This window comes from Thamnophis sirtalis, unplaced genomic scaffold, assembly GCF_051295495.1.
Source record: "Thamnophis sirtalis isolate CommonGarterSnake01/CBP01778 unplaced genomic scaffold, rThaSir2_p1.2 scaffold_2, whole genome shotgun sequence".
Lineage (NCBI taxonomy): Eukaryota > Metazoa > Chordata > Lepidosauria > Squamata > Natricidae > Thamnophis > Thamnophis sirtalis.
This window is the reverse complement of record NW_028261382.1, coordinates 169,849,405-169,864,225: the sequence shown is the minus strand read 5'-3', so window position 1 is coordinate 169,864,225 and position 14,821 is coordinate 169,849,405. Positions and strand designations below refer to the sequence as shown.

Sequence of the window (14,821 nt, the reverse complement as noted above, 5' to 3'; positions counted from 1 at the left end):
CAGCCAGAGAGAAATCAGGGGGAGAAAGAGAGGAGAAAGCCGAGCTTCTTCTATGGATGGCCTTCTCCTCCCTCTCTCCCTTACACATGTGCCTTGCACCGCAGCAAGTGCGGTGTGTGTGTGTGAGAGAGAGATGCAACAAGTCTGTGGTGTGCCCAACACCTTCAGATACCCACCAGGTTACCCACCGAGTGGCAGAGAAATCAGGCTTCAGCAAAAGGAAAAAAAGCCGTTTGAAATTAGCCCTCTCTGCCACTCTGCTAAAAAGGAGGGAACCACGGCCACAAGATAACAGGATGACTAACCATACTCGGTTAATGCCCAGAGCGGGAAGAAGCTGAATTGGGGGCTCTGTGAGTTGGTTTGTAGGACACGGATGGCCATGGCCATAGGATTTGTTGGGCGTTGGTTTTAGTTCATAGAATATATCTACGAATATAACTGGAAGGGATGTGTGTGTGAGAAAGGGGAGGGGAGGGGGAGAAAGAAAGAAAGAAAGAAAGAAAGAAAGAAAGAAAGAAAGAAAGAAAGAAAGAAAGAAAGAAAGAAAGGAGAGAGGGAGAAAAAAAGAGAGACAAAGATAGAAAGAGAGAGAGAAAGAAAGAAAAAAGAAGGAAAGAGGAAGAAAGAAAGAGGGAGAGAGAGACACAACAAAGACAGAAAGAAAGAAAGAAAGAAAGAAAGAAAGAAAGAAAGAAAGAAAGAAAGAAAGAAAGAAAGAAAGAAAGACACACACACACAACAAAGAAAGGAAGGAAGGGAGAGAGAGAGAAAAAAGAGAGAGAAAGATAGGAAGAGAGAGAGAAAGAAACAGAAAGAAAAAAGAGAAAGTGGGAGAGAGAAACACATAAGAAAGAAAGAGAGAGAGAAGAAAAGAAGGAAGGAAGGAAGGAAGGAAGGAAGGAAGGAAGGAAGGAATGAAGGAAGGAAGGAAGGAAGGAAGAAAAAGACAGAGAACTTATGATCACAATTGAGCCCAAAATTTTGGTTGCTAAGTAAGAGCGTTGTTAAATGAGTTTCACCACATTTTACAAGTTGGCCATGCCCACCCGGTCACATGACCACCAAGCCATACCCACAAAATAGGCCACGCCCACACAATAGGTAGTACAAAATTTTGAAACCCACCCCTGATTTGTATGATTGGTCTTTGCAAAATTAATGTGGACAGAAACAAAGAGACCTGGATCTCTTCTCTTTCTCTTCGGTTCAAGACAACTTTTTTATTTGGAGGAGGACTCCGTAGGCTATTGAACATTCTATCCTTGAAGAATTTTAAACAATGGCAATGACTTTTATATTTTTTTCATTTTCTTTAATTACTCTCTAAATACTTGCTTTTGCTGCAAATTGACTAAGAGACTTTAAAAAAAGCAGGCTGTTTCTCTTGTTTGACTGACCAATTGGACAGAAACTTTTCCAGAATATAATTTTGTTGTAATGTAAATTATAAATGATAAACAACTAAAGTAATAGACAGGAAAGGATAAAAAGGGGAATTTATTCCAAGTGCTATGACAATGCTATCATTGGGGCACCAGTTAAATCGTACTCCTTATATCACATTCAGGACAAAAAAAAACCAAGTATGTATTGACTTTCTTTGAACTCTCTGAAAAGTTCAGTGGTATAAGTTCACCAGTAGAGACATTTCTCTTCATAGCACCAGTCCATCTACCATTACCCTTCATGGATTGTGCTTTTGTGATACATTACATCAAAATGCCCAGAAGCCAAATTTGTCTTTCATTACAGCATGCCAGTATCCAGAGGCAGTCATGCTGAAAAGCTTAACATTGGGTTGGGGAGGGGGGGGGGCGCATGGGGAGGAAATTCCTTTGCTCTTCCATATAAAGAATTGTCGAGTTGAACCGATCGATGATACACTAGTGTCTAGAACTACTATACAACTGTGAGTTACATTCCAAATCGATAAAAGTGTAGATATGCAGTGGACAGGTTTTGAACCACCTCATACAAGTCTCACAGAAATTTAGCCATCCAATACATCCTTTTCATTAATGAGAGATTCTTATTTAAATCTTTAGCCACGATTTCTATGCATCAGAAATACAGAGCCGAAATAATTATAATTATTAAGGCACCGAAATAATTATAATTGGTATCATACAGATTAGTAGCATATTCCTGAAAAGAGTTAAGATATGCTCCTAGAATTATAATTATCCCTCTACCCAGGGGTGGGTTGCGGCTGGTGTTACTGCAGGTTCACTTCACGCGTGCTGCACATTGCTTGCACATGTTGCTCCCGGTACGCACCAGTAAGAGTGTACCAGTAGTGGAAATCGGCTGTACATTTCATACCAGTAGTGGCGGCGGCCTGGCCATGCCCCCGTACCGGTACAGTCCTCTGGCCTGCCCCCACTCGCTCCCCCCGCCGAGGTGAGGTGAGGTGAGCCGAGGTGGCGGAGTGGTTAGAGTGCTGTACTGCAGCGATTTCAGCTGACTGTTATCTGCAGTTCGGCGGTTCAAATCTCACCGGCTCAGGGTTGACTCAGCCTTCCATCCTTCCGAGGTGGGTAAAATGAGGACCCAGACTGTGGGGGCGATATGCTGACTCTGTAAACCGCTTAGAGAGGGCTGAAAGCCCTATGAAGCGGTATATAAGTCTAACTGCTATTGCTATTGCTATGTGCAATTGATTGTTAATCGGTCTGCGCACGCGCAGAACATTGTAAAGTGAGTAAAAAACATGCCGACAACCGCAAGGGCAAGTGGGGAACCAGTTCGGGGGCGTGGCCAGCTGGCCATCCCCACCAGTTCGGCAACCCAGTCCCAATGTCCACTACCGGTTCACCAGAACCAGTGCGAACCGGTAGCAACTCACTTCTGACTTTACCATATAGGCTATTTTCAGATAGCAGGCTGACAAAAATTCACAAGTGAATGGTTCTTTGAAACTATTATGACCTGACCTTTAAAAGCTGACTTCAAATTGGAAACATTTATTTACTACAATACAAAAAATAGGATCCCATTCCTCCATAAGCAATATGCATTTTTATAAGACGGAAACCCGGCAACTTCTGGCGGAGCCCCAAACCATTGTGGAATGGCAGTTTCACACCTAAATCTGCTGCTGTGCTTTGAAAATTGTTAACTTCTTTTTTTTTTCTTTTTTCATTTGCTAAATCAGGGGTGTCAAACTCAAGGCTCTTGGACAGCATCCGGCCCGCAGGGTGCTTGGATCTGGAAACAGCAAAGGACCAGCCTGTGATGCCTCTGCCGATGAAAACAAGCTCCCTATCTCTGTTTTCAGGTGACACAGCCTCCTGAAACCGTCTGCCAGTGAAAATGGAGCTCGGAAGGGCCGCACGCAAACAGAAGAGAGAGATTGGGAACCCATTTTCGCTGACCTGCGGTGCCCCTGACACAAGTGACGTTAAGTTTGCCATGCCCACCCAGGCCATGCCCCCCCAAACCCCGTCCCCCCAGAAGTCAAACACAATGCTAATGAGACCCTCAATGAAATCAAGTTTGACACCTCTTGTGCTGAAAGAACCTGACAGACGACAAGGAATGTGTCAAGAGACATAGTCACCTTGAGCCCCACTTTGAAAATTTTGAAAACTAAGGATTATTATCAAAATTCTCTAAATCCCCGCCAAATCTGGAATACAGGAATGCTGTCTAAAAGTGGCTCTGTGAATTAGCAATAGCAATAGCAGTTCGACTTATATACCGCTTCATAGGGCTTTTAGCCTTCTCTAAGCGGTTTACAGAGTCAGCATATTGCCCCCAACAACAATCCGGGTCCTCATTTTACCCACCTCGGAAGGATGGAAGGCTGAGTCAACCCTGAGCCGGTGAGATTTGAACAGCCGAACTGCAGAACTGCAGTCAGCTGAAGTAGCCTGCAGTGCTGCATTTAACCACTGCGCCACCTCAGCTCTTGCAATTACATTGCAACGTTGAGTTTTGTTGGTTTTTTATTTATTTTTTTGTAAACTTATCCATTCAAAATAGCCATTAGTTAGATGCATTATATCTGGAAAACACCCAAATCACAGTCATGATAATTGTAGCTGCACATTAAATTTTCAAACATCAGTTTGACTTGGTTCTATCTCCATAATTAAATAGGGACTGACAGAAAATTGAAATGGAAGAGGCAGACAGGAGTGGAAAGTGTTATCCTTTCAAAACCTTACTCCACAACTATCTAATCATTTAAAGAATTGGAAATTCTCTGTTGTATTTTATATTCTCTGTATTGACAAAATGCCACACAAAGATCTCACATTACTTGGATTACTTGAAACTAAAGCTAATTATTGATTAACCACAGCTGTTTTGCCTTGCATAAAACATCTGATACAAAGAGAATATATTTTATTACCTGATATAGTTTATTCCAATCCACTTGCTTTGAAAGAGATTTAAGCAGCCCATTCAAGGGCCACTTTCAACCTTAGCTCCTCTTAATCAAGAGGTGAAGTTGCATATTTAAACTAAATTACATTTAAAACAAGACCTCAGGTCAGACTGGGCAGCGATATTTTGTAAAAAAAAATGTTCACATAATCCAGAAACTATAACTTTATAAAGCTATGGCAGCCATCAATATTGATTTATTTATACATTGACTAAGTGAAATACTGGCAATTATTCCTCTGCTTATTGTTGGAGCTAAATTAAATTCTTAAGATTCTCTAGGTGTGGAGTTGCAAGGCATTAAATACAACATTTACTAGTAACACCAGTTACCAATTAGTCTCACAATTAATGGCTGTGCTTATTAAGAGTGAAGAGAGGGTTAGCTAAAGATGTCTGGAGGATTCTAAGTTGGCAATGAACAATTTCCTGTCCTTAGGATTGATAAAAGTGGGAACATTCTTATTCCCTCTGAATTTATCGGTCCTAAGAACAAGAATCCATCCTACACAAATCAGAATTATTTTCCCAGTAAATTCCCGATTTATATCTCGGCTGTTGACGAGTCCCCAACCTCAGAAATGTTGCTTCTGCAGAAGAATCACAAGAAATGGAGCGCAGTAATTTACATGCCAACAGGAAGCATTAGATCTTTGTAAGATAGAAATGATTAGACTTCTTTGTTTATAAAGGAAGGTTCTCCTTAGAAAAAGGAAAAGACTCTGCTTTATTTCTCTTTTATCAAATCCTTGGCCGCTTGAATAGTGCGGTGTTCTGTGCTTCCGGCAGCTGTTATTCGGCTGTTTGCCTATTAACCTTAGCAAATATTGCTTAAGTTGGAACGCCTAACAACAGATCACTTTGCATACTTTATTTTATAGAATAAAGTTGGTTGTTTCCTCTATGCGCCATTCACAAAACTGAACAGGGGTTCCAGATGCTGGGATCTTCCCTCTGGAACTCTCCCTCTCTCCCTTCCACATTTCAGTTCTTTTTTTTTTTAAACCACAGAAAAATCAGTTAAGCAGCAAAAGATAGAAAGGTTGTGCTATGTGGCTTTTGACTGACAATTGTTCAAACTATGTGAATCCTTTAGAGAGATGCTTCACGTTCTTTCCAAAACTCAGTGCAGTCACTTCAAAAGCCTTACCTCCAGTGGTGGGATTCAAAAAATTTAACAACCAGTTCTCTGCCCTAATGACCAGCTTGGTAGGCGGGGCTCGGTGGTCATGTGACTGGGTGGGTGTGGCCAACTCAATGTCGCTCACATCGGTGGGCGCTTCGCCTTATCTGTTACAATATAATAAGGGTTAACCGGAGAGGCAGTTTTTGTAAGTACAGCAATAAAGATTAGGCTAGAAACAACACCAGAATTTTTCTTTCCTGCTTTCCTTACAGGATTAGCCCTGTAAAGTGGGGGAAAACAAAATGAGATTTCTTCCAACAACCGGTTCTCCGAACTGCTTGGAAAGTTAACAACCGGTTCTCCCAAATAGGTGCGGGCTGGCTGAATCCCACCACTGCTTACCTCTGATCATCTAAACATACTTCTCTACACAGAGAAGATACTTCCACTGTGATTATCCCTGAATGGCTTCTTCCCTGATATAATTCATTTTAATGATCCAACAATTATTACGGAGTTTTTCTGTTAAGGAAATTACACCAGCTTTAGTGTAACATAATAATGTTAATATGATAATGTTAACATGATCATTCAGAAGGTGCCATTCTTTTTCCTTTTACATTTTTTTTTCTTTTCATGATGAGAATGGTGAGGGTCTGTCTCCCCTGACTGCACGTCCCTGTTTGAAATAGATCTATACTAGTCTCCCTTTATTTCTTTGTCAGTAAAACATAAATTTATCATCTCAAGAATGTTAACTGTTTTCAGCTAAAACAGGAATTTGTAGACTGGCACCGGTCCATGGCATGCCAGAAACCAGGCCAAGCAAACTAGTGAAGCTCCATCTACAGGATGCAGGCAGCACATGAAACCATGCCCCCTCTCTCCATGGAACCGATCCCTGGTGCCCAAAAAGGTGTGGGTCGCTGAGCTAAACCAAGTACAGAAGGAGTTATATTGGCAAGTGTGATTCACTTCTATACTCCATGTGGAAGAAAGCAGGGGCGTGCAGTCAGGGGAGGCAGGGCCTCAACACTGTCATCCTGAAAAGAAAAACAAATTTAAAAGGAAAAAGGCTGAGGTAGTTGCTGCCAGAGTCACAGTGGATGACTCTATCTTTATGATCACTTGAGCAGAGTTAAGCAAGGGTTAAAAGGCGAAAAACTCCTTATGCAAAGGAGGCACGGGGTTCTCTCGCCTCCTCCTGCAGAGGGCACTGTTTTTAGAGGCTTTTTTAAAACAGTTAAGCAGAGTCATCCATTGGAGGCTCTGGCAGCAGCAGCTTTGGCCTTTTTCTTTTTACATTTTTTACACTTTCATCATGGCAGACAAGAGGAGAGCTGAAATCCTCTGTGACACAGCTGGAAAAGGTATGTGGGTCCTGGGTCAGAGGGAAGGGGAGGAATTCAAAATTATTGTAATTTGTAAGTAATTGTAATTTGTATTATAATAAGTAATTTGTCTGTGTGTGTGTTTGTGTGTGTGTTTGTGGCATGCGGGCTGGCACTTTCTTTCTTTATTTTTATTTACACGCCCCGCTTTATGGCCGGAAAGCGCGCCGGCATTTTAAAGTACATGCCGCTGCGCCGGCCATACAGGGGGACGTGTCGGGGCTTCGGGGGCAGCTGGTGCTGGCAGACATAAGGTGGCTTTTGCCTGCTTGCCTCACCAGCCGTGAACCTCACCGCACGTCACTGCAAGAAAGGGATCTCCCATCAAAAATCCCCTTTATTGGGTAGCTATTGAGTTTCACAACTTATTATTTATTTAATTATTAATCAGACTTCTATACCGCTTAATAGGGCTTTCAGCCCTCTCTAAGCGGTTTACAAATTATTATTTTTTTAGCAAATTGAGTCAGCAACTTGCCCCCACAGTCTGGGTCCTCATTTCACCCACCTCGGAAGGATGGAAGGCTGAGTCGACCTTGAGCCGGTGAGATTTGAACCGCTGAACTGCAGATCACAGTCAGCTGAAGTGGCCTGCAGTGCTGCACTCTACCCACTGCGCCACCTCGGCTCATTATAGAAGGCCCATTGCTAATCCCTAGGTAACATTCCTTCCTGGCATTGTGCTACTCAGAAAAAGAAGGAAAGTAAAGAGGACGGATAAGGAATCTGCTCAGAACAGCAAAGGTGCCACTGAGAGTTACTATTTTTATATTTAAAAATCAGGTTCCGTCTCAGAGTGATTAGGATTGAGAGGTGTGTGTTCTAAAAATCAAGAAACCAATATTTTCCAGTTGATTACAGGCAGGGATTTTAATTTTACATGGTAAGGGAGGAGAAGATGTTCTGTAGACTGCAAAAATCAATAATCACATATTACTGCTGGCTGATAAAGTTGGAAGGAAGGAGAATAAAGTTGCAGTCTCCCAGTTGGAAGTTCTTGGACGAGTGGCGTCTCAACTTTTCTATCTCTACCTTGATGCCTTAGTAGCTGGCATTAAAAAATCATTATTCACTGAATAAATCACAGTTGGCTAGGTTTGCACATATGCTAAGTAAACAGATCACAGACTATGTAATGACTTTTCATCAGATGTGACTTAAGCCAGAGAAGCTATTCAGCAAAGGTAAACATTTTGCATTCCCTGGCATCTTAACAAGACAGAAGAAACAAAACCAGAAAACCACAGAAGCATTCCAGAGCTTGGACCAAAATGCATCTTCGTGTCTTTCAAGCATGACGTTATTTGAATCTGAGACCAGGGAATGCAAAATAAAATGCCATTTTTAAAAGATAAATCAGAACTTCATTTATAATAATATGAGAGGGTAGGAAATTTTTACTGACATCATGTCGCTCCAAAGTCATTTGTTGGCAACATTATTCTCTGCAGTCGAGGTAATCCTCGACTTACAACAATCCGTTCAGTGACCATTTGAAGTTACAATGGCACTGAAAAAAAGTGACATGACCATTTTTCACACTTATGACTGTTGCAGCATTCCAGGGGTGGGTTTCTCGCCCCGTTCCAACCGGTTCAGTTGGAACAGGGCCGGCGGTGTCCTCGTGCATGCGCGCAGTGCATGCAGGCGTACTAGCGTCTGTGCGATGCTCCAGCTGCTCCTGGAGGATCGCGCAGGCGCTGTATGCGTCCTGCGCATGCGTGGAAGCGCAGAACTCGTCAAAACCGGGTAAGAAATGCGGGCGGGCGGGTGGACCCTTCGGCGTTCCCGGAAGTTACTTACTTCCGGGTTTGCCGACCAACCGGTTCGCGGGGACCGCCGCGAACCGCCTGAAACCCACCCCTGCAGCATTCCTATGGTCGCATGATCAAAATTCAGATGCTGGGCAACTGACTCACATTTATAATGGTTGCGTTGCAATATCCTGGGGTCATATGATCCCCTTTTGCAACCTTCTGACAAACGAGTTCAATTAACAACCACGTTACTAATTTAATAACTGCTGCGATTCACTTAACAAGTGTGGCAGGAAGTTCGTAAAATGGGCCAAAACTCTAAATGTCTTACTTGACAACAGAATTTTCAGGCACAATTGTCCTCGTAAGTCAAGCACTCTCTGTAGAGCAGGGGTGTCAAACTTGATTTCATTGAGAGCCGCATCGGGGTTTTGTTTGACCTTGGAGGGCCGGGGGAGGGTGTGGCCAGCTCAATATCACTCATGTTGGAGCACTTATGGTGGCCAAGTGCTATGCCAGGACTTCCTCGTCCAGAATGCAGCCGCGCGAGCGATTGTGGGTGCACCTCGGTACACCCACGTTACACCTATCCTCCGCGAGCTGCACTGGTTACCAATCAGTCTCTGGATACGCTTCAAGGTGCTAGTCATAACTTATAAAGCCCTTCATGGTATTGGATCTGGGTACTTGAGAGACCGCCTGCTGCCAATTACCTCCCACAGACCCATTAGATCTCACAGGGTTGGCCTCCTCCGGTTGCCATCTACCAGCCAATGCCACCTGGCTATTACCCGGGGGAGGGCCTTCTCTGTGGCAGCTCCGGCCCTCTGGAATGAACTCCCCGCAGGGATTCGGACCCTCACCTCTCTCCAGGCCTTCCGAAAAGCCGTCAAAACCTGGCTTTGCTGGCAGGCCTGGGGGTGATGAGTTCCCTCCCCTCTCGACATGTATGGTGGTGCGACTGTTGCCTATTTTTATTATTTGTATTTCGTTTTTATGTTCCCCTTTTCCCCCTTTGAATTGTTCGCCGCCCTGAGTCCTCCCGGAGAAGGGCGGCATACAAATAATAAAATTCTATTCTATTCCTTGAGAGATTTCCTTCCCTCTTCATTCTCCTTTCTTCTTCCTTCCCCTCTTTCCTTATTTCCTTTCCTTGCTCTTGTCCCATCGTTTCTTCTTTTTTTTGTCTTTCCTCTTTCCCTTTCTCCTTTCCTATCCCTTCTTGCATTCTCAAATGCAAAAGGGGAAACATTTCTCCTTTTGTTTTTGTTTTTAGTGTTTTGATAGCCCTCTCTCAGCAAAAACAGAGCCTGGAGGGGGCGTGCATGCCCCCCCCCCGCGCGCCCCATTTTGACTGCGACAACCTCCTGCAGCCATCCGCCAACACTAACAGAGCTCAGGGTCCATGCACTGGCAGAGAGCTGCAGGAGGCTGTCGCAGCCAAAAATGGGTGCCGGGGGGGGGGGCACGTGAGCTCTGTTTTCGCTTGCAGAGGTACCGCGGGCCGGTCCTTTGCTGTTTCCAGGCCGGCACCGCGGGACAGATCTACGCACCGCGTGGGCCAGAATGGCCCACGGGCCTTGAATTTGACACCCCTGCTGTAGAATATTCTTTTTTTTTTTTTCCTTCTGAACCATTTATTAATTTGTCTGCCTTTTTTTTTTACAAGTTTAGAAAAAGAAACCCAGGATTTTCCCTCCTGTATGCTTTCGCCTCGCTTCCTCATGATCCATGATGCCAGCTGACGTGGTCAGGACAATGAACCCGAACTGACGTGAAGGCAGCAAATTGTTCTGCCACTTTTCCAAGTCTTTCAGCTGGACATCGAATCTGGGACTGATCACACCGCACTTGTTAAGCCTGCCTGTGAGATTCACAACAATTTTCCCAGCTCTGTGGTCATCAATGATCTCAAATTCACCTATATAGCCATGTTTCATCATCACGGTTAAGAAACGGACAATTACTTTGGAGCACGGCCTGATGAGAACCTGACGCTTTCCACGTTTCTCTGCATTGTTGATGCTTTTAAGAGCATCGGCCAGAACATTCATGCCCACCATGATGCCAGGGCAGCAAGATGGCGGAAAAAGGCGCTGTAGAGTATTCTTGATAGCTGATCCTGAAGCTACTTAAGCTGAAAGATCCCTGTGGCCTCAGATTAGAAAGCACATTTCACTTATTTTATTTAGTTCTGCTTCCTTTTTTCCACCGTGTAAAACAACAATGCTTATAGTTATTGCCAAAAAGGGAGCCACTTCATGTTGAAAGTGAACGGAATGTTGCATAATCTGTAGTAACATGATTTCACTTGAAGAAGTAAGACTCCACTGGGTGACTCCAGTTGTCACATTTCATAAAACTGCTAGAACTCTGGGTTAATTTAGCTATTTGTTGCTGACTCCCTCTGGTCATAAGGAAGATGAAAGCACAAGCCATGGCACCTTTTCTGAACATCCGAGGGAGCCTCTCTCTTATTTAGAGCCATTTCTAAACAGGCAACGTTTATTATAGCAGGATTCCAACATAAGAATGATGTCGATCTAAAGCGTATTTTACGGAAGCCTCGAGGCAAAGCAATCCGATGATCAATTCAAATGCCCAGCTGAAATACAAAACACGCTGAATCTACTGTAAATCCTGGTGCTATCTTTAGAGTGCCAACTCATTAATAATCAATGACTACGAAGGTTAATGCTGGCAGACTTTCCTAATTATGCACCTCTTGAGAAAAGCAATTGCTCTGCCAGGCCATGCACTCCTGACTCCCTGGCTTGAATGTAACGTATAGCACCGCTTATCCTTTGATTTTACATCAATTTGAGAAAGGGAGAGAGGAGCAGCCTCTTTCTTTGAATTCCATGACCACGGCAGCCATTGATTCCTTAGAGCTGTATTTTTCACTGATATACTTGCTCCCCATCCTGGGCAAAGATAAATAAATGAATCAATGAAATATCGCAACATAATTTTTTGCAGGTAGCATTTGTACGAATGCCTTTATGAAATAAGTACAGGTAATCCTCGACTTACAACAGTTCACTGTTGTGGCCCAGCAGGAGCCGTTGGAGCTGCCACCAGACTCCGACAGCGAGGGGCCCTATGAGTCGGCTCTGGAAGATGTGGAGGACCCTGGACAGGGTTCCGACTCCAAGCAGGGCGCAGAGAGGCTGGTTGGCCACCAGGAGGTGCCTGAGGCCTGGAGCAGTGGTGAAAGCCAAAGGGAGCGTGCTCCTGATGTCATGCATTGGAGCAGTGGGGAGGAGGAAAAGGGAGTTGGTCCTGGATGCCCGGCAATGGAGGGCTAATAGGCGTAAAGAACAGTTACGCAGTTACAGGAGATAATTGAACTCAGCTGGTGGTAATTTGGCTCCTCTCAAGACTATAAAAGGAATGACTTTCCACACGCTCATTGCAGGAATCAACGTATTTACTAGAGTTGTAGAAGCTACCGTGGCTAGCTTGGCAGGCTGGATTGCTGCCAAGGTTAGACTGTGCTGGATTGCTGCCAAGGTCTGGTCTGTGCTGGATTGCTGCCAAGGTCTAGTCTGTGTGTTAATAAATCCTTGAAGTATCTTTGTCTCGGCGTGCTTTGGTGTATGAAGGGGGGGGGGGTTCAGAACAGTTCACTTAGTGACCAAAGTTGCTACAGCAAAAAAAGTTGCAACAGAAAATAGTGACTTATGACCATTTTTCACACTTATGCAGCATTCCCACAGTCATGGGATCAAAATTCAGATGCTTTGCAACTGGGGGTAGTATTGCCTTGCCCAGCAAAAATATAGCACTGAAAATAATATGTTAAACAACTTATGAAAGGGACTCTGTCCATGAAAATGCAAAGAAATTTGTTACTCATACAAGACCTTGTTTTGATTTCATTCAGAAAAAAAAATATCCAAAATGGACCAGCACTTTATTATACCTATCATACAATAATACATGTAAAATATAAAGCATTTTTTTTAAAAAAAAGAAGAGATGTTTGGGAATTTTCTAAGCCACATACAGTTCTCAAAAATTGGCTGTTATGTTTTTGAAACTGCCATGACCTTATTGTGAAACCGCCTAGCCCTGGAGTGATTTCATATGCCATAAATACTCCTGAGGAAGTTGCTGCTTTCAATCGCTTGTCTTTGAGGACTAAAAGCTATTTGCATATTCTTTCAAGTTGATACTTATAATTATTTTATCTCTAAAATACTAAATACTGAAGCAAAGCCAGGCTGTAATAATGTGCCTAGAGATCTCCACTAAACTTCAGAGATGAAGCTCTTTCCGCCGATGTACATCAGGAATATTTCTGTTTACCTGAGAAGATTACTGAGAGCAAAATTAAAAGTGAAATCTGATCAAAAGAGAAGAAGAAATGATACCATTCAGATACAGTCCCAGTTCCTCACGTATGCTGATAACTCAACAAGAGTTTCCCTGAGTGGACAACTACAGGATTCTTTTTTTCCCCCAATATATTTTTCTTATTTTTAAAACAATGTGGTACCACGAAGTCGGAGTGACTATACATTCACATCAGTGGTGGGTTCCTACCAGTTCGCACCAGTTTGGTAGAACCGGTTCGTCAAATCTACCGAACCGGTTAGAAGAGGTTCCACCAGAAAGCAGGCCACACCTACAGAAGAGGTTCCAAAATTTTTTGAAACCCATCACTCTCTCTCTCTCTCTCTCACACACACACACACACAAACAGAGAAAGAGAAAGAGAAAGAAAGGAAGAAAGAAAAAAAGAAAAAAGAAAAAAGTGTGAGAGAGAGATGAAAGAAAAAAAGGAAAAAGAGACAGAGAGACAAAAGGAAGGAGAGAGAGAGAGAGAGAGAGAGAGAGAGAGAGAGAGAGAGAGAGAGAGAGAGAGAACACATGGCCGGCAAGCCACTCCCACCAGGTCACATGGCCGGCAAGCCACTCCCACAAAGGAGGCCACACCCATAGAGTAGGTTCGAAATTTTTTTGAAACCCACCACTGATTCACATTATATACAGTTAGTCACAACTATTAACAATTAGTCTACTAAATACATTATCATTCCTTCTGTGCAATCACAGTATATAGAGTTTGTTCCAGCCTTGTCACCTTGTCTTATACCAGTCATAAAATTTATTCCAGACTTCAAAATATTCTGTTTCCCCTTTATTTTTAAATTCAAGAGTGACCCTATCTGCATCCGCACAAGCCAATACTTTTCTGATTATATCTAGCTCTGGTGGTGTATTTTCTTTTTTCCAATATTGTGCATAAGTTATGTGCGCCGCAGTTAGTACATGAATAATTAAATAAAGTGTATCTTTCTTAAACCCCTCTGGTATTATACCTAGGAGAAAAATCTCTGGTTTAAACAAAATTTGGTCTCCCACCATTTGTTCTAACCATGATTGAATCATTTTCCAATAATTTTTTGCCTCATTGCACGTCCACCACATATGATAAAAAGTCCCTGGTGTTTTTTTACACTTCCAACAATTTGGATCAGAGGTGGGTTCCTACCAGTTCGCACCTATTCGGTAGAAGCAGTTCGTCAAATCTACCGAACCGGTTAGAAGTGGTTCCACCAGTGGCCCCGGAAAGCAGGCCACACCTACAGAAGAGGTTCCAAAATTTTTTGAAACCCACCACTGGCAAGGATCTTGTAACTTGACAGCTTTAAGACTTGCATGCTTCAATGCCAGAGTTTCTGAATAGCTACTTGGACCGACCTAAGTACTAATTCATAATTTCATATCCGGTCACATGGGCGGCAAGCCACTCCCATCCGGTCACATGGGTGGCAAGCCACTCCCACAAAGGAGGCCACACCCACAGAGTAGGTTCCAACAATTTTTGAAACCCACCACTGATTTGGATCCAGATTTTTAAACATTTTGGAGAGCCGTGCTGGAGGGAGATGCCATCTATAGAGCATCTTATAAAGGTTTTCTTTATACGCGGCAGCCATTGTTAGTTTAAGTATCCAAAATTTTTCCCGCTTAGCCAATTCCACATTGTAACCGAAATTTTTTTGCCCAGGCCACCATCTTTTCTTTGACATGCTCCTCCTCTGACAACTACAGGATTCTAATGTTCTTAGGTTTAGCAATTCCGCCTTTATTCACAATACTGGTAGTTCTCTACTTACAATAGTCCATTTAGTGACGGTTCA

General features: G+C 43.2%; 2 protein-coding genes and 1 pseudogene across 2 annotated transcripts in view; all 3 read right to left on the bottom strand.

Annotated features, from left to right (window-relative positions):
* Positions 1 to 14,821, bottom strand: part of GFOD1 (Gfo/Idh/MocA-like oxidoreductase domain containing 1) — a 53,283-nt gene that overhangs the window by 9,281 nt on the left and 29,181 nt on the right. The window lies entirely within an intron of this gene.
* The window catches only part of TBC1D7 (TBC1 domain family member 7), an 86,835-nt gene that overhangs the window by 43,025 nt on the left and 28,989 nt on the right, over positions 1 to 14,821 (bottom strand). The window lies entirely within an intron of this gene.
* On the bottom strand, positions 10,278 to 10,760 carry LOC148049263 (small ribosomal subunit protein uS8 pseudogene; annotated as a pseudogene).